The sequence below is a fragment of the Chiloscyllium punctatum genome, chromosome 22 (assembly GCF_047496795.1).
Source record: "Chiloscyllium punctatum isolate Juve2018m chromosome 22, sChiPun1.3, whole genome shotgun sequence".
In the NCBI taxonomy this organism is placed as follows: Eukaryota; Metazoa; Chordata; class Chondrichthyes; order Orectolobiformes; family Hemiscylliidae; genus Chiloscyllium; species Chiloscyllium punctatum.
Genome location: NC_092760.1, coordinates 83,457,932 through 83,476,802, shown reverse-complemented (window position 1 = coordinate 83,476,802; position 18,871 = coordinate 83,457,932). Strand labels below are relative to the sequence as shown.

Here is an 18,871-nt window from a genome sequence, read left to right as displayed (position 1 = left end):
TTCTAATCAGCAGAACTTAATCATAGGTCTAGGCACAATTGAAGGCACTGCTAACAACAGTGAAATGATTAAGATAGGAATTGTACTGAAGGTCAGAATTAATTGAATGCAGAGATCTTGGAGGAGGATAGAGGAGATTCAGAGGGGCAAACCCAGCATGTGATTAAAAAAGAATGAGGATTGAATGCAGAACGCTATCTCTCCCTCCAGAATGAAATCTGATGTTCCATCAAAACAGGAGACTGAGTCTGACTCCCATTCCAGATGGAAGCAATGATGAAAGCTCTGGTCTGTGGGAGAAGGAAGGGAACTGAAGCCACATTGGCGCAGTCTGGGTTTTTGGAAGTACTCTCAATCCGCCCTGCCCCACAAAAGTGGTCAGCTTTTGGCTTCCATTCTGGCTGGACCTGCCCTCTGACATTAAACAGGATGTGGCTGGTGCCCAGAGACTTAGTGTTCCAACATCCATGTGATAGGACGCTGGTTTAATCTGACCCTACTACTCACAGGGCTGCACTGAATGCCGTCTATTGGGAGCTCAAGGGAAACACAGCCAAGGCCACGTTGGCAGGGGAGTAGGGGGAGTAGGTTTTTGTCCATCATTTCCCCTTGGCTACTCCCTTACCTCTGCCCGATGGGAAATCTGAAAATTTCACTTCTGTCCATTTACTAACAAATCATCCAAATTAGATTTAGTTAAGCTCAATTGTGGGCAAATTAAACAGGAAGCATCCATCGAAAAGACATTAAAGGGTTTTCAGAATTACTTAAAAGTATATTCAAAGGATGCTAATAGCCCTGCTTTCATTGACATGATCACTGTAAGAAATGGAGTCAATATCTTACATATGCTAATGTAATTAGTCTGATTTAACCACTTCTTAAAAATGTTGGCAGCTTATCTTGTCAAAATTCTGAAACAATTGGAACATCTATTCAAGAAATTTGGGCTGGTGATGCACCTTTAACCCTGAGTATGTAGAGACCACCTCATTTTAAATAGTTTGAAGTAACATTAGCTATTATTGAATATTTTGACATTGAAAATTCTGTGATGTGTTAAACTATTAATCCTGGACAAATGGGCACTGCTGCATATTAACATAGAAACAAAGGTATTTCTCTGCTGTCTGACATTCCCATTGGTCTATCCCTGTTATCCCTTTGTAAAACTCTGACAATTGTTGCTGAGCCCAATCTGTAATCTTTTCTTATGGAGTGAGTCCACTGCTCCACTTAGTTTGCTTGCCTCCCTATAGCATCATTTGCAGGAAATTGTCAGTGCCAAATAATTTTCCTTTTATGTTGCTCATACTTGTCCCATAGATCAGAAAGCAGCATTTAAATGCACAGGATGTAGACAGCCTTTGTACACAGAAAGCATTTGCTTCACCAATTATGGCCATTAACAGGCTTACATGCCTGGCCACCACACAGTTTTGATGTAGAGATAGGTCTGGTGGTGTAGTCAGCGTGCCAAACAACATAATTTGTCTTTTTATTACATCAGCAATAAGCCAAGAAAAGTGGCTCAGGTCCTTGAGGGGACGAGTCCTAAAAATCAATCGAAGATGACTAGCACTGAAGTTTCTCATGATACAATGTGACACAGCATTAGAATGTGGACCCTGATGCATCTCATCTGACCTTGTGAACATTTTTTCTGAGAGCTGTGTGCATTGACAGAGAATCCCACATTGAGCACTCTGTTGAGTGCCTTTGTAATGCTCTGCCCATCTAGTCTAAACCAGCTCCTTTGACGAGGAATTCACTCTGTCTTATCATCCCCACTCCGCATCATTTTTTCCCCTTTCTTTTCTCCAAGTATTTATCCAACTTTCTTTTGAACACTGTTGTTTTTCAGTATTCACCACAATGTAGGATCCTAACCACTCTTTGTGTCCATATTTTCCTTTCCCGTGTTGCCTCAGGTTTTACTGCCAACCCGTTGTAACTGAAGTTAAGTCAGACTGTGTGATTAGCAATCCTTCAGCCAATGAAAGCATTTATTATTTACAGACTTAAGAATGGGGGGGGTGGGGGGAGGGTTGGTGGGGCAAACGTTGGCCATTCAGCCCCTCAGGTCTGCTCAACTATTCAGTGCAATCACTGGTGTATCTGCCATCCCACCTACCCCCGTGAATATTTCAGCCACTTGCTTCACAACAAGCCATCAACCTCCATCTTGAAAAAATATTCAAGGGCTCTGCTTCCATATTTTCAGGAAGAGTTCCAAATATTCATGGGCCTTCAGGAGAAAAACATTTTCACATCCCGGCTTTCGATGGGTGACTGCTGACTTAGACACATTGAGCCCCCGTTCAAGATCCTCCCATAAAAGGGGCCGTCCTCTCCACACTCAAGACCCTCAGGATGTTAAATGTTTTAGTCCAAGTTGCCTGTTGCTCTTCAAACTTCCAACAACTCTGGCAAATATCCTGTAAATTGTTTCCAATGCATTAACATAGTTCCATAAATAAGGTGACCTATACAGTACATAGAACTCCAGATATCATTAAACTAGTGCCTGTTTAACCGAAACATAACCTCACTACTTTTGTATTCAATTCTCCTGATAATACACAACAGCAGTGCTGCCTCACAGCGCCAGAGACCCAGATTTAATTCCAGCTGTGGGTGACTATCTGTGTGGAGTTTGCACATGCTCCCCATGTCTGCGTGGGTTTTCTCTGGGTGCTCTGGTTTCTTCCCACAGTCCAAGGATGTGCAGGTTAGGATGGATTGGCCATGCTAAATTGCCGTAGTGTTTTGAGATGTGCAGGCTAGGTGGGTTAGCCATGGGAAAAGTAGGGTTGTAGGGATAAGGTGGGGAGTGGGGGGTGAGTCTGAGTGGGTTGCTCTTTGGAGTTGTTGGGCTGAATGGCCTGTTTCCACATTATAGGGATTCTACAATTCTATGATTTTCTAATTATTTGCCATAAATAAGCTCTGCTGAAGGCTTGTAATGGACTTGAAACATTAACTCTGTCTCCGCAGACCGACTGGGGTTTAGACCTTTACCTTCCTACCTTCCAAATCAGTTGCTGTCTCTTTCCAAGGTAGACAGACAGGAGGCTGGAAGAACACAGCAAGCCAGGCAGCATCAGGAAGTGGAGAAGTCAACGTTTCGGTTGTAACCTCTTGGTTGATTTCTCCACTTCCTAATGCTGCCTGGCTTGCTGTGTTCTTCCAGCCGTCTGTTTGTCTACCTTGGATTCCAGTGTTTTTGGCTCTTTCCAATGTGGTAACAATGGGGAGAGGCAGCCTGGGGTACAAGGAGCTTCTCCACACTGATTCGGACTTCCTCACTTGCGGGGGTGAAATTGCATTGATCAGTTGCCACTTGAGAGAGGGTTGTTGCTGGCTGAGTCTGGGCTGCCATGAGAACACGGGCCCCATGTGATAAGTGCCATAATCCTCGCCCACTCCCCTGAGCTATAAGAGGCCCAGAAATAATACAAGTGCAAGGGCTGACTATTTATCCTCCTGCCCTGGTTAGTGGATTATGAGCAACACTGACGCTAATTATAAAATTAAATAATGCTCAAGCACTAAATAGTAACAACTGTAAATATCAAATGAAAATAATTCTAAAAAGTGAGATTAAATCATAAGATAACATATGCACAGAACAAGCAACACTTTAAATCTGTTTTTAACAGTATACTAAAATAGCAAGTACATAATTTTTCTATCAACATTAGTACCTAATTTGTTAGGGAGCTCAAACCATCTGGTTTCAGATATGTAACAGGTACACTCCTAACAGTGTTTCTGTCCCTGCAGCTTATTTCATATTACAACTCCGAACACTCTTGGCATTTTAACCAATGTTACTCAGTGTGGTATTGCTTGTAGTGAAATCTATTTACGGAAAGGATATTCCATAAGTAAACATTGTTAAGAAGTGCAACTTGCACTTGCCAAGGTTATTCTCAATAGTAAGGGATCAATACCAAAGGAGATTAGGTGAGAAATTTCTTTGAAACATGGATGTAATTGTGAAACCTAAAGTGTCAAAGAACCAAAGGCATTTTTATTCATAGGTAAAAGGCAATTAGTTCTGTGCAACATGAGAGATACCACTGCACAAGCAAGAGGTAGGTGAGGTGATGTAGCTTCCATGATCTATAACAGGCTGGTCTAGGGAATGAGCACTCCTGGCTTTATCCTGTACTACTCTGGTCATCTAGGCTACTGAGGTGACCCCTACTTCCCTCCATCGTCCTGCCATCTTGTACTAGTTATAAAATCATTTCAAAATGCTCCCCCATTGACTTACTAGATAATGATGCTGTACATTACAGGACCGAAGTTTCCAGATTACCTGAACTCAGCCACAGGAGCGAGACATACCAAACTTGTGTTTTGTATTATTCAGCTGAGGACAAGAGTAAAATACACTATGGTTCTATTAAGCGTCAGCATGCAACAACTCGCACTGTAGAGTCTGTGCATGCAGATTGAGGACTGAGTCTGTATCTGGAAATGACCAGCTCCCTCTCAGAATCACGTCTCTGGTGTTATGGTGAAGCCGGCTGCTGATGCCTGTGCTCCAGCGTTGACTAGCACCTTCAAAACAGAGAGGCAGGGCTGATCATTAAGGGGATAGATCGTGCTGCATTCCATTTGAATAAAAAAAAGCATTCTCTATTGTGTAGGGTAACCAAAAACCCACTTGGTTTATGTATTCTGTACAATCTTGAAAAGAAAACAGAAAGACCAAAGGGACGTGAAAATAACCCTTTTGAGGAATGTTTCAGTCGTGAAGAAATAAAAGCGGTGGAATAGCTCGGAGACATTTGCCTTGCTCATACATAAGCAATGGATTGTTTCTGTTCAGTGCATGTTGCAATGTTGTGATGGCCTCACTGACTTACGTTGACTTCTGATCTGGCAATACAGCAAATTCAAAATTTTCATTCTGTTTTTAAAATACATTCATGTCACCCCTCCTTTCCTGTCTTTGTAGAATCCTCCAGCCCAAGGCTTTAAAATATTCAGATCTCTCTAATTCTGACCTCTTAGTGCAGTACTGATTTGAATTGCCTTGAATTGCAATTTGAATTGCAGCTATGTTTCAAGTCGGCCCTGAAACTCTCCAAGTGCCTGCTGCTCTGATTTCTATTCTCCTTTAAGTCATTCTTTCAAACTTGCATCTTTATCCAAGCTTCTATTAAACAACCTTGGAATCTCTTTATATAGCTCAGCTTTAAATTTTGTCTGATTATGCTTTGTTTGAAACAACCTGAGATGTTTTGTGAGGTTAAAGGCATCATCTGAACACCAGTTCTCTTTTTACTGTAATCTCGGCTTCATTTCAGCGTACAAAGCAGGGATAGAAAATGTTCTGACACGTCTTTTGTGAAGATGATGCCTTTTCAAAAAGGACAATATCTAAATTCTTCACTATCTTTATTTTGCAGGAGAAAGCCTACGAATCTTCAAGGTGGAGAAGCAGATCACAAAAACCAGAACAAAACGAAAAAAAAATTAGAGACTGTGGTTACTAGTCATAAAAATGCAAAGTTGTCTGTTGCAGAAGTGCAACATATACGACAGTAGAACAGTATTGCGTTTAAAAATGATTCCCTTTGCAATCACTTCAGCAATTTTTGTTCAAAGACAGTACAGGTGGTGTATTCTAAGCTGAAGCATGATGCGTTTTACTACAAACACATTAATCTTTTTTTAGATAACTAGACTAAAACTAAAGTGATTAGAAGTGCATAGGAGGCTAATTAGAGCTTGTTTTTCATTAGAATTAATGGCAATAGTGGAAGAAGACTGCAATAAACCATTTTTCTTAAGAGACTGATTTGTACTAACATAATCGATTTGACAATGAAGTACTTAGTGTATGCTCTATACTGATGCTGTTGTGATTTTTGTGATCTCTAGTTCACAGGAAATAGTGGAAAAGCTGATTAGTCACTGAAGTCAACAAGCAGGAATCTTGCTATAGTTTGATAACCAGTTTAAAATTAGGAGCAGAAATTCAACCATGAAACATTATGTCATTAGTAAGAGAGTACATGATCATTCAAGGAGCTGATTGAAATCATTACAAGAAATAATAGCCTCCTCCTAATTAACTGTTCGCCAAAAAGATACTTCTGTTGCCAAAGTGATCTTTCCCGAGCAGATTTTTTATTTTAAAAAAAAGCAATAATGAAAGGTTTTTTTTTTAGAAAACTGAATAAAGAAACAATCGTGTTAGTTTAAAGAAAAGTTATTTCCTCTATGTTATGAGTATATGTGATTCTTCATATGACAGCCAGTTTGCCTTGTAGCCATGTCTCAGTGTGTAATAGTCATGTTGTGGGTCAGAGCAAGAATGAGTTCAAGTTCCACTCCTGGACTTGCGCATGAACTTCGAGGTTAACACTTCAATGGGAGAAGTGCTCGCTCCGCTGGGGGTGATGGCTTTCAGTTTTGATATTAAATCAGGTCCTGCCTGTCCTTGCTGGTAGACTTAAGAACTCAAGGCACTTTCTCCAAGAAGTCCACAGAAATCACCGCTGCTGTTCTAGCAAAATAGCCTCCCTCAATGAAGATCAGGCATCAGGACATGATCACATTGCTGCCTGTGGGAGATTGTTGTGTGCAAATTGGTTGTCATGTTTCCAACAGTACAATAATGAATCCATTTCAGTTACTTCAATTAAGTTGTGCTGTAGTCATGAAAGACACAAAATATCAGTAAAAGTTTATTTTCTTCCGATCTGAAGCTATCACACCAATTGCTGTGCTATCACTATAAACTTTCCCTTTTCTACAACAGAGTATCTTCTATTGCTACACATACAAAGAAAACTACTTAAGTATCTGCACACTATAGATCTCCTCATAAAGTGCTCACTGACCTAAAAGGTAAGTAAAGCAGAAGATAACCCCTCACACTGACGCAAGGTCCAATATGCTCTTAACAAGAGTCATATCAGATGCAAAAGATGAACTCTCTTTCTCTCTCCAGAAGCTAAGTTGACCTGCTGAGCTTTACTCAGCAATTTCTGTTTTTTTCAGATTTGCTACATTTGTAGTGTTTTGCTTTCATCCCAATAAATGGAAGTCAGGTAAAAAGAATGAGCTGTTCCCTTGCATTTAGCTCAGATTAATATTTTTAAATCATTCCTTCGAAGTTTGTTCCTTTGCTCCTTTCCAGAGTCCCTGTTCATTCTCCTCTCCTTGTTTCCCTTTTGCCTTTTTCCTCCCTTGCTCCAGTTTACTTTCTTTTATACTTCACACACTCCTTCATTTGTACCACCTCAATGGATCTGCTGTTGCCTGGCAAAGTTGTTACACTTTCATTTATGTTCTGATGTTCCTGCACTTAGCAAAGGAAGTGTGGGACATTCAACAATTCTGGAAAATGGGCTGCTCATCATCACACACTTTCAAAGAAAGTGCTGGAGTCAAGCAGCACCTGCAGTAAGAGAAATAAGGTTAACATTTTGACTCCAGTCTTCAGAACTTGCTGAAAGATTAAAGCAGAAATTCTGCTGTTGAGGCTTATCAGACTTGACAAGTTATCTCTGTTTCTCTCTCCACAGATGCTGCCAGACCTGCTGAGTTTCTGTTTATTTCAGATCTCCATAATTTGCAGTGTTTTGCTTTTAAGTAAGGCATACAATCAATTGATTTTGACTCCCAGATGCATGCACTATCTTACCCTGACTGTCCTGTACAGCTGAAGGGAAGCTGGGGTTACAACAGGCCAGTTGTAGAGTATTTGCTGTCTCGGGGATCAGGGTCCACTGAAAAGCAGTCAACAAGGAACACCATGTGATGCAGCACTTAATTTATGTAGTGATCACCACTTTATGTAGAACACAGGGACAGCTTCTGAAAAGATTGAGTTACAAATCCGATCTTCCAGGATGGATAGTGTTATGTTATTCTCTTAGATGTAGATGTAACAATAACACACAAGAATTAGTACATAAATAACTGTGGCTTTCTTATTTGAAGATTAGACTATAAACAAATAATCCTGTCTTGGGAGGCTGCGAAACACATGTCTGACCTTGACCTCTGCTATTTCCACTGACTCAAAGCCAAGGGACTAATATGCCACATCCTGTCTTCAGGCTTTAGTAATTGACAATAGGTTAAGGTGTACCCCCTTAAAAGTATATATCATCATATTACAACATTCTCCATTTTGCTAACTCCAGGTTTACCCATACTGAATCAGACTGTTTATATTTCTTTGTTACTGAATGTACTTTAACAACAAGCAATAAATGTACATGCCTCTGAAAGTTACCACCAGCATTTCTCTGAACTATTTAATCTCAGTTATGGTGGTTGCTGGAGGCTGTGATACATTTTTGAAATGCCAGGTAGAGATATTTTGTCCACAGTGAGATGAGGATGTGCAGTTATACCGATTCATGTCACATTGTGTCCTGTAGCCCATTGACCAGTAGAGCAAGGTGATCTTTTCACCACTGTAAGCATTGCATTACCAATAGTGGTCCCTGTGGGTCTGTGGTCCTCATCACTGTCTTGGCAATACGCCCATGATTGGTGTCAAAGGACAGAGCCCTGCATGCTGGCACACAAATGATCATTGGACCCCTGGTGTCCACACTTTGGGGTGATTGTGGTGAGTTTATTCAGAGGCACTCAAGTTTAATGAATCCCAGGAATAGAAGCCTTAAGTCATAGCAGTCAGTGGGTTTGCTGTCAGCTTGTCAAATGATTTCTTGCCAATTGTGTGGATGCATACATGTCGGTGTGCAAAGTGGACAGTGTTGCGTGTACAAGTTTTCAATATGTCGACAGATTGTGCCAACTTGCACAACAATGGGCATGTAACCAGGTACTGTGTAATTCTTTGACTCTAGAACAATAGCAAAAGCTTCTGCTGGGACCATTATGCCAAAATGTTGTTTTATTTTCATTCTTGACAAGTGTGCCAACATTTATTGCCCATTGTTAATTGCCCAGAGGGCAGGTAAGAGTCAACCGCATTGCTGTGGGTCTGGAGTCTCATGTAGGCAAGACTGGGTAAGGATGGCACTTTCCTTCCCTAAAGGGCATGAATGAACCAGTTGGAATTTTCCAGCAGTCAATAGTGGTTGCATAGTTGTCATGAGGTTAGCTTTTAATTAGTTTTTTTTAAATTGAATTCTAATTGCCATAGTGGGATTCAAACACTTTCCCTCGAACATAAGTATGGAACTCTGCATCACAAGACCAGTGACATTAACACTAGAGTCCCACCTCCTCCAGCTGAATTGCAGTTCACTTTGTGCCTCAGTGATCATGTTCATTCTTTTGATCTAATTCTGTAGCTTGGTGGAACATTTTGTGAATCTTGTCTTCCCACTGTTTGATGCGTGCTCTGGAATGGCTGTTTCTCCCTGAGTCTTGAATGTGCCTCCCCATGGTGTTGAACCTTTTGTGTTTGTTTACTGCACAGCAGCCTTCAATGTCTTCTGTTGCCAGCTGCCCTGCCTACATTGTAGAAGCTGGGTCTTTTCTGGTGATGAAACCGTAACACCTGCATTGCTTACTCGGCTTGCCTGCACTGGCTATCATGCCAATACTGAACAAATTCAGGTTTTAAGTTTGCTCGGTGAGCTGGCAGGTTTATTTTCAGATGTTTCATCACCATGCTTGGTCACATCAATGAGCCTCTGGTGAAACTTTGCCGGAGGCTCCCTGATGATGATATCTATCATGGTGACGAAGCGTCTGAAAACAGACCTGCCATCTCAGCGAGCAAACCTATGACCTGAACCTCAACCTGAGCTACAAATCTTCTCAAAAATCGCAGTGAACAGATTAATCATTACATATGGACTCTGTCTACTGATTAATATGGCTTTGTACTTGTATCGGCTTTGTACTTGTATCAGCTTTGTGGTAGCATTCTCACAGTGTGACGTTTGAGTTGGTCCAGGATGTCTTTTTGAACACTTCCACTGGGATAAATACTATTTTGTCAATTAGTTTTGCTGCCACAAATTTGCAATCACACCCTTTCCATCTGAAGCTACCTACAAATTGGTCAATGTTCTCTTCCGTTTGCTGTTTAAAGGACATGAATTCTGGATGGTGTCTTCTGAAGTTGAGTACTACTTATAACTGATCTTCGATTGTTGACCAGACCTGATGTCTTTAGCCTGTGGAGGCCTTAGTTGCCTCAAGCATTTTAAATTTTAGTGGCTTCTGTACCTGGTTTAGAATAATTGTGCATCATAAAACACAGCTTGATGTTTTGTCAGAACAAAGTAAATTCCAATGGGTGAACTATTGCCTGCCAATTGGATAGTGGAAACTCTGGGCTAATGTTTGCGCAATTTTTAATGCGATTTGGACCTTTTAACATCTATTCAAGCGACTTGCTGTTCACTGAGTTCTGCATTGCAATGTTGTTGGTGGCCACTGCTATAGGTGGACATAGGTTCTTGCTTAACCGCAATGGTGGTGCTGTTGAGCTCTTTCTTGCCTTTTTTTTAGTTTAGCTGTAAACTCATCCTATGAAATTGAACTTTTGAAGAAAAAAGGACTGCAGACTACAAAAAGGAAAGCAAACATTGAAACAAGAAAATTTACTGGCTTCTTACAGATGTTACAAGCTATCGCGAGTTGCATGGTGGCACAGTGGTTAGCACTGCTGCTTCACGGTCCCAGGTTCAATTCCAGCCTTGGGCGATTGTCAGTGTGGAGTCCGCACATTCTCCCTGTGTCTGTGTGGGTTTCCTCTGGGAGCTCCCGTTTCCTCCCACAGTCCAAAGGGCCTGTTTCCACACTGTAGGGAATCTAATCTAATTACTGCATTGATTTTTCTCCTCAGGTCTGTTTGCATTATTCAGCTTTAGCAATCAGAAATTATCTTGTCTGTACAGTTTTGCTTAAGTTATTCCAGAACCTGCAATTTAATTTCTGTCCCTGTTTTTAAAAAAAAATCCATAATCAGAGTTTTACTTCATAAGATCTCTGAAATTTGTACATGTACATTCTTACTGGGCTCCGCTGTCAGCTGCAAAGAGGTATAATCCCAGAATGAAAATGCAGTGTGTGGTGTCTCTTTCACTACACACAGACAGTCTCGATGTATGCTTTACTTTCACGCCAGCCCTTTACAGGGTGTGAAGAGATGCAGCTTGCATTCTGTTCAGTTAGATCTTCAGAATCATGTTGCAAGAATGGATAGTGTACTTAAAAATCAAATATCCTCACACACGTCAAGATGCCATCACTATGCATTCTTCTCTCAGGTGCAAACGTAACTAATCACACACAAAGGTTAGTGAAACAACAATGCAAGTTCTTTTATTCAAAGATATGGCTATTTCCTGATAACGTTAATTAGGAGACAATAAGGCACATGCCTGAATCCTCCATTTCTGCTTCCAATTAATATTTCATGGGTTTAATAATTTGCACCTTATCTCAAGGTGGTAGTCAAAGAGTTATACAGTAAGGAAACAGACCCTTCGGTCTGACCCATCCATGCTGACCAGATATCTTAAATTAATCTAGTCCCATTTGCCAGCACTTGGTTCAAAACTCTCTAAACCCTTCTTATTCATATACCCATCCAGATGCCTTTTAAATGTTGTGATTGTACAAGCCTCCACCACTTCCATTGACAGCTTGTTCCATACACGCGCCACCCTGTGCATGAAAACATTGCCCTTCAGGTCTTTTGAAATCTTTCCCCTCTCATCGTAAACCTATGCCCTCTACTGCCCTTGGACTCCACTACCCTTGGAGAAATACCTTGGCAAGTCACCCTAGCTGTGCCCTTCATGATTTTATAAACCTCAAGAAGGTCACCCCTCAGCCTACAATGCTTCAGGGAAAAAGGCCCCATCCTATTCAGCTTATCCCTATAACTCCAACCCTCCAACCCTGGCAACATCATGTAAATCATTTCTGCACCCTTTCAATTTTAACAACATCTTTTCTATAGCAGGGAGACCAGAATTGAATGCAGTATTCCAAAAGTGGCCTCACCACTAATTTTGGTGTCAAAACTTACTAACCATACATCCCATATCCACATCCAAATCATTTATATAAAAGCAAAAAGCAGTGGACCCAGTACTGATCCTTGCGGCACACCACTGGTCACAAGCCTCCAGTTTGAAAAACAATCCTCCAGCACCTCCCGCTGTCTCCCACCTTCAAGCCAATTTTGTATCCAATGGGCTACCTCCCTCTGTATTCTGCGTGATCTAACCTTGCTAACCAATCTACCATGCAGAACCTGGTTAAAGTAATTGACAGTAGTTTATGATTCCCACCACCTTCACCAATGCACCCAATCTCCTTCAAGCTTATTTCATCTAATTGCTGCATACTGGACGTGTGTGTGTGTGTCTGTGTGTGTGTGTATATACTGGTGCGTCGGCTAATTCATACTTATTTGTCATCAAGGAGACTATGGCAATGTCAAGATTGTTCACTGAGATCAGTCCTATTTATTTCACCATAAGTTTGTGAAATGAATTGTTTGTGCAACTGCATAATGCAACAGACGTGGTGTCAGGCAAGATTTTCATTTATGTCTGAAATGTAATATGTTGTCTCCCTGTAATAAATTTTAATGTGGGACTTATAATGAGAAAGATGAAGAACGGTTATGATGTTTGTCTGCTATAAAATTCCAGACTATAATTCCCAGAAAATGAAAACAAACTCCTGATTGTTTGAACAGTAATGTAACATACACAGGAGAATTGGGAAGTAAAAAGTGAGGGTAAGAGTAAGGCAGATGTTTTGGTGGGGGGACAAGAATAAATTAGAGTCCTGGCTGGGTATGAGGGGGAGATATAGAGACAGCGAGATGGAGACACAGAGAACACACGAGTCCTGCTGGGGTGGGTGTTGGTAATGAGGCAAGAGCTAAAGGCAGAGCTGGATTCATTAAAAAAAGAACAAGGATAAGGTGCCTTGTTGCAGACAACAGCAAGTAAAATCTTTTTGGAGAGGAAACAGTAATGCTGTTTTACAACATACAAGAACACACGTACATGCGAACACAAAGGCATATACATCTGAAATAGGGAGCAAGTGGCAAAACAGATAGACAGGAAATCTTATTGTATACAGGACATGTTTTGTCAAGAAAATAAGAAGAATGGTTGCCAGATTTGCAATCTTGGATCATCAACTGCTTGCAGACTCAACTGTGTGATTGATGATATCAGGGGAGAGTTACTGACCAATCATTGATTCATTTAATGCTCTCTTAATCAAGGCCAGTGTAATACCTGGATTGTATTTTTGCTCAAAAACATGGTATCAGAGTGATTTTAGAAATCTCTATAGTACGTCCATTTACTTATTTCTGGCAAGCTTCAAGTAACGCAGACATTTAAAATGGGGTCAAACGCTTTGGATATTGAAGGGAAGCCTCAGAATTGGAATTATTGCAAATACTAAACACGTAATAGTACCTCCAAAATCACAGACACTGCCTTTGATTTAGCAAAGTTTCAACAGAAGGCATGATTCCAGATTGAGTGACTGGCTTGTGTTTGTGGAGGAGACCCGTGCTGTGAATGAATGCGATTTTAAACAAAGCAACTTTTTTATGACGTGCAAGAACAGAGTTTTTTTTCCATTATCCCAACAAAGTACACAAAGTTTAAAGAATGGCAATCAGGGTTCTTGTATTTATGTATGTTGTCAATAATAAGCTGATGAATTTCAAGTGGAAATTGGAAAGAAGTACAAGGAAATGGTTAGAATGGGCATTGATTATATTGAACACTTACACAGCAGCTACTTAAATAAATATAAATTCCTCGTTCTTTCTTTTCATCCTTGTATTCCCTTGATTGTTTCTTAATACTGCCTAGACTATGGGTCAAGACCAATTATGACACAAATTTCCAAAGTATTTGCTTATTTCATAGTTAAGTTTAGGTATACTCAATTATACATCACATTCATTAGAAGCCAATGAACTGAACATAATAAACAAATGAAATGAATTCTCCTGATAAACATTCCAGTAATTTACATAGAAGGTTTTTATTCCCTTCAAGGAGTACATCAGACTGGTATGGTGTTTGTCACGTTTAATTCAGTTACAACCCCAGGAACTCAGGGTCATTTATTCAGATGTGGAGGTGCCAGTTTTGGACTGGGGTGAAAAAAGTCAAAAGTCATACGACACCTGGTTATAGTCTAACAGGTTTATTCAAAATCACAAGCTTTTGGAGCGCTACTGTGAACCTGATGAAGGAGCAGCGCTCTGAGAGCCTGTGACTTTGAACAAACCTGTTGGGCTATAACCTGGTGTCATGTGACTTCAGACTCAATTATTAAGGACTAGACCTCTCTTGCTTAACATTTGTGACATCAGTGGCCTCTTCTTTCTAAAACTGCAAATGGGTTAGTGAGCTGTTAGGGTTTTATGACAAAAAGAAAACTTGCAAAAAATTGCAAATGCCTGAAACTGCAAACATTGACACACTGAGTGAGGTTTCATGGCAAGTGCGTTGCTACACATACATACTGTATGGTTTTATTCAGTTCAGTGTTTAAATCTGAACTTTCCATTTCTTGTGGTAAATAGGAAATAAATAGCACAAATAAAAGTTAACATCACATAATTAATTTGTATGTAGATATGTCTAGTTATGTTTATTTTTGGTTACTTTTCTGACAAAACTTCCTTTTGTATTAATTTGTCACTGTATAATATTAACTTCAGTTGTATGAGAAGATCTTCAGCTGGAATGTATGTTTGTTGTATTATAAACCGTTTCTTCTGTGTATCAAAGCATAGTTTAGAGGTGTCTAGCAAATAAGCATTTATTATACTATTAAATTAATTATTTAAGAAAGCACTTTGCAATGTTATTCATTGTTCCTTTTATTTAACCGTCAGATCCTAACTGTGCCTTCAATAAAAACAGATGTTATACCTTTCGTGCCTCAGGCACTTTCGTTATCTGGCAAATATCTAACAGCTACAGCATAAACAATGTTTTGATAAAAGTAGTTATTTTTTCACAATATTTTAGTAACAACAATAAGTTATATTTGTGTAGCACCTTTAAGGAAATGTCACAAGGCATTTCACAATAATGTTGTAAACCCAAGTACGATACCAATCTACACAAAGTGATATTATATGAAAACCAAAAGAACTGCAGATGCTGTAAATTGGGAACAAAAACAGAAGTTGCTGGAAAAGCTCAGTAGGTCTGGCAGCATCTGTGAAGAGAAATCACAGTTCTGAGAAAGGTTACCAAACCAGAAATGTGATTTCTCTTCATAGATGGTGCCTGACCCACAGAGCTTTTCCAGCAACTTCTGTTTTTATTGTTATCGATAAGGTGGTATTAGGTTAGATAGCCAAATGCTTCATTAGCGATAAGCTTTAAGAAATGTCTTGGAAGAAGAATGATTTGGAGATGCCGGTGTTGGACTGGGTTGGACAAAATTAAAAATCACACAACACCAGGTTATAATTTGACAGGTTTATTTGGAAGCACTAGCTTTCGGAACCACCTGATGAAGGAGCAGCGCTCTGAAAGCTAGTGCTTCCAAATAAATCTGTTGGACTATAACCTGGTGTTGTGATTTTTAACTTTGAAAGAAGAAAGCCCCTTTAATAAGATTTGAAATGTTTGCTTTCAAGAGGTTTGCCATCATTTACAAAGCAACGTCCTTAATTGGGATCCCATTCACATTCAATATCCAACATTCATTTTCTTTGCCACTGAGTGGTGATAGTAGCAGCCATCCATGCTATGTATATGATGCACTGTAGTGACCTATCTAAATCCTTCAACAGAATCTTTCCAATGCATGTCCTATACAATCTAGAAGGCTAAGGGCACAAGTTCCCCTCTAAGCTGACTTGTAGCTACATCACTGTTCTTTCCCTGTCAGTGATCGCTGGAATTTCAAGTTCAAATTGCTGGAGCTCCATTTGTGTGGGTTTACCAAACAAACACTGGCACAGTTCTGAAGCAAGGTCGTACTGAACTCGAAACATTAACTCTGCTTTCTTTCCACTCATGCTGCCAGATCTGCTGAGTTTCTCCAGAAAACTCTAGATTTGTTCCACATGGACTGCAGATATTTTGAGAAGGCAGCTCAGCTCCACCTTCTCAAGGGCAGTTAAGGATGGACATTTGATGCCAGCCCATCCAGCAATACCCCCATCCTGTGAAAGAATAAAGTAGTGGTGAGGTATGAGATGAGAATACTAGCATTTTGTGTCTTGAAATCAATCATGGAGCAATTAAAATTGGGAATGAACAAGAATTGTAGTCACAGAGTCGTAGAGATGTACAACATGGAAACAGACACTTCGATCCAACCTGTCCATGCTGACCAGATATCCCAACCCAATCTAGCCCCACTTGCCAGCACCTGGCCCATATCCCTCCAAATTCTTCCTATTCATATACCCATCAAAATGCATCTTAAATGTTGCAACTGTATCAGCCTCCACCACTTCCACTGGCAGCTCATTGCATACATGTATCACCCTCTGTGTGAAAACATTGCCCCTTAGGTCTCTTTTATATCTTTCCCCTCTCACCCTAAGCCTATGCCCTCTAGTTCTGGATTCCTCAACCCCAGGTAAAAGACTTTGCCTATTTACCCTATCCATGCCCCTCATAATTTTGTAAATGTCTATGGAATTGGAGGAATGCAGATATCTTGACACATTATGGGGATTGATGAGATCTCATAGGTAGGGTTATGGATAGGTTTGAAAATAATGATGCAAATGTTAAAGTTAAGACATTTCTCGCCCAGAAGCTAATGTCAAGAGTTCAGCAAATGCAAAGGTGATATGGGAAACAAATTGCTTTTTAAGACATGTGTAGCACTGTTTTTGATAACCTCAGGTTTACTGTGGATAGAGCATAGGAGGCCAGCTGTGCATGCTTTGGAATAGTTAAAAGGCTAGAGGTTACAAAGGCAGAACATTCTAGTAGCAGAAGACCCAAGCTAGAGGTGTTGCCTAGAAATATAACAGATCTAAATAGATGTCTTGGAACAAACATAAGGGCAGAAACTCCCCTCAGGACCAAATGTGACATTAAAGTTGTAAACAGGCGAGCTTATTCTCACACTGTTGCCAAGGAGATGGATGGAACTGAATTCATTTCAATTGATAGAATGACTCTGGTCTATTAGTTAATGAATAGTGTCATGTTCAAATCTCGCTTTAGGCAATTAATTTGAAATGTGAGAAACGGAAACGATCATTGTGTCTTGAAGCATTTACCAGTTTCACATGAATGCTGTAACAATTTGGACCGTTATTTTTCCTTTTTTTTTTGGAATATGTCTGATCCAAAAAGACAGTTACCACAAGTGGAGCAACTTTATAACAATCAAAACTGTCATCCAGAAATAATTAAATGTGTCACAGTACGAATAATTATCCACGTACAAGTGAACATAGGAATAGGGGGATAAGACGGATGAATATGTGGTTGGAAAGTTGCTGGAGGAGGGATGGTTTTCAAGTCTTGTGACATTGAGATTAGCTCCTGGGGAGATGGGACTTTTGTATAGACTGTATGATCTGGACCTGAACAGATCTGGGATGGAATCCTTGCTATTTCTGATGCTATTAACTTGGGTGTTAGGACTGGGAATAAGGAGATTATATTAACGAAGAATACTGAAGCACACAAATTCTATGAGAGATTGATAGCACGACAGTAGAGAATAGTAGGTAGTAGCAGGGAGAAAGGGAGAGCCGCAGATGCTGGAGATCAGAGTCGAGAGTGTGGTATTGGAAAAGCACAGCAGGTCAGGCAGTATCCAAGGATGGGTGGGGTCAAACTAAGGAAGAACATGAGAACTAGGATCAGGAGTAGACCATCTGACCCTTTGAGGTCTTCACCGCCATTCAGCAAGATCATGGCTGATCTTTTTGTGGCCTCAACTCCACGCACCTGCCCTCTCACCGTAACCCTTAATTCCTTTACTGTTCAAAGAATTATCTATCTTAGCTTTAAAATTATTTACTGAGGAAGCCTCAAACACTTCACTAGGCAGGGAATTTCACAGATTCACAACCCTCTGGGTGAAGAAGTTCCTTCTCAATTCAGTCAGAAGTCTGGTCTGCCTAATTTTGCCCTCTTGTCCTAGTTTCACCCACCAGTGGAAACATCCTCTCTACATTTACCTTATCTATTCTATTCATAATTTTAAACGTTTCTACAAGATTCTCCCTCATTCTTGTAAATTCCAATGAATATAATCCTAGTCTACTCAGTCTCTCCTCATAAGCCAAGGAATCAACCCAGTGAACCTCCTCTGCATCCCCTCCACTGCCAGTACATCCTTTTTCAAGTAAGGAGACCCAAACTGTACACAATATTCCAGGTGTGGCCTCACCAGTAACCTGTACAGCTGCAACATAACCTCCCTGCTTTTAAACTCAATCTCTTTAGCAATGAAAGACAAACTTCCATTTGTCTTCTCAATTACCTGTTGTACCTGCAGACCAACCTTCTGTGATTCATGCACAAGAATACCCAGGTCCCTCTGCACAGTAGTGTGCTGCAATGTCTTACCCTTCAAGTAATAGTCTTTTTTACTGTTGGTCCTACCATAATGGATGACTTCATATTTATTAACATTGTACTCCATCGAACAGACCTGTGCCCACTCACTTAAACTATCTAAAGTAATGAAAAAAGTAAGGAAGGAGGTAATAAAGCCTAAATCAGGGTCACTGCATATGCGCATGAGCAGATGAAGTGTGGTGCATAAGATTGATAAATTACAGGCATAGATTACTATCTCACAATAACATACTGTGACCATAACAGAGACATGACTAAAGGAAGGCCTCTAATTAGGTGTTAATTATTCCTGAATGGAAAATGTTCAAGAAAAGTCAGGAAGGAGGAGA

The 18,871-nt window shown here is 40.2% G+C and overlaps 1 protein-coding gene across 1 annotated transcript in view; it reads left to right on the top strand.

The window, feature by feature from the left end:
- luzp2 (leucine zipper protein 2) overlaps nucleotides 1–14,819 on the top strand; it is a 388,961-nt gene extending 374,142 nt beyond the window's left edge. The window contains exon 12 of the mRNA XM_072592734.1: nucleotides 5,427–14,819. The gene's annotated coding sequence lies outside the window, so the exon portion shown is untranslated. The remainder of the gene's footprint in view (nucleotides 1–5,426) is intronic.
- Nucleotides 14,820–18,871: the final 4,052 nt, after the last annotated feature.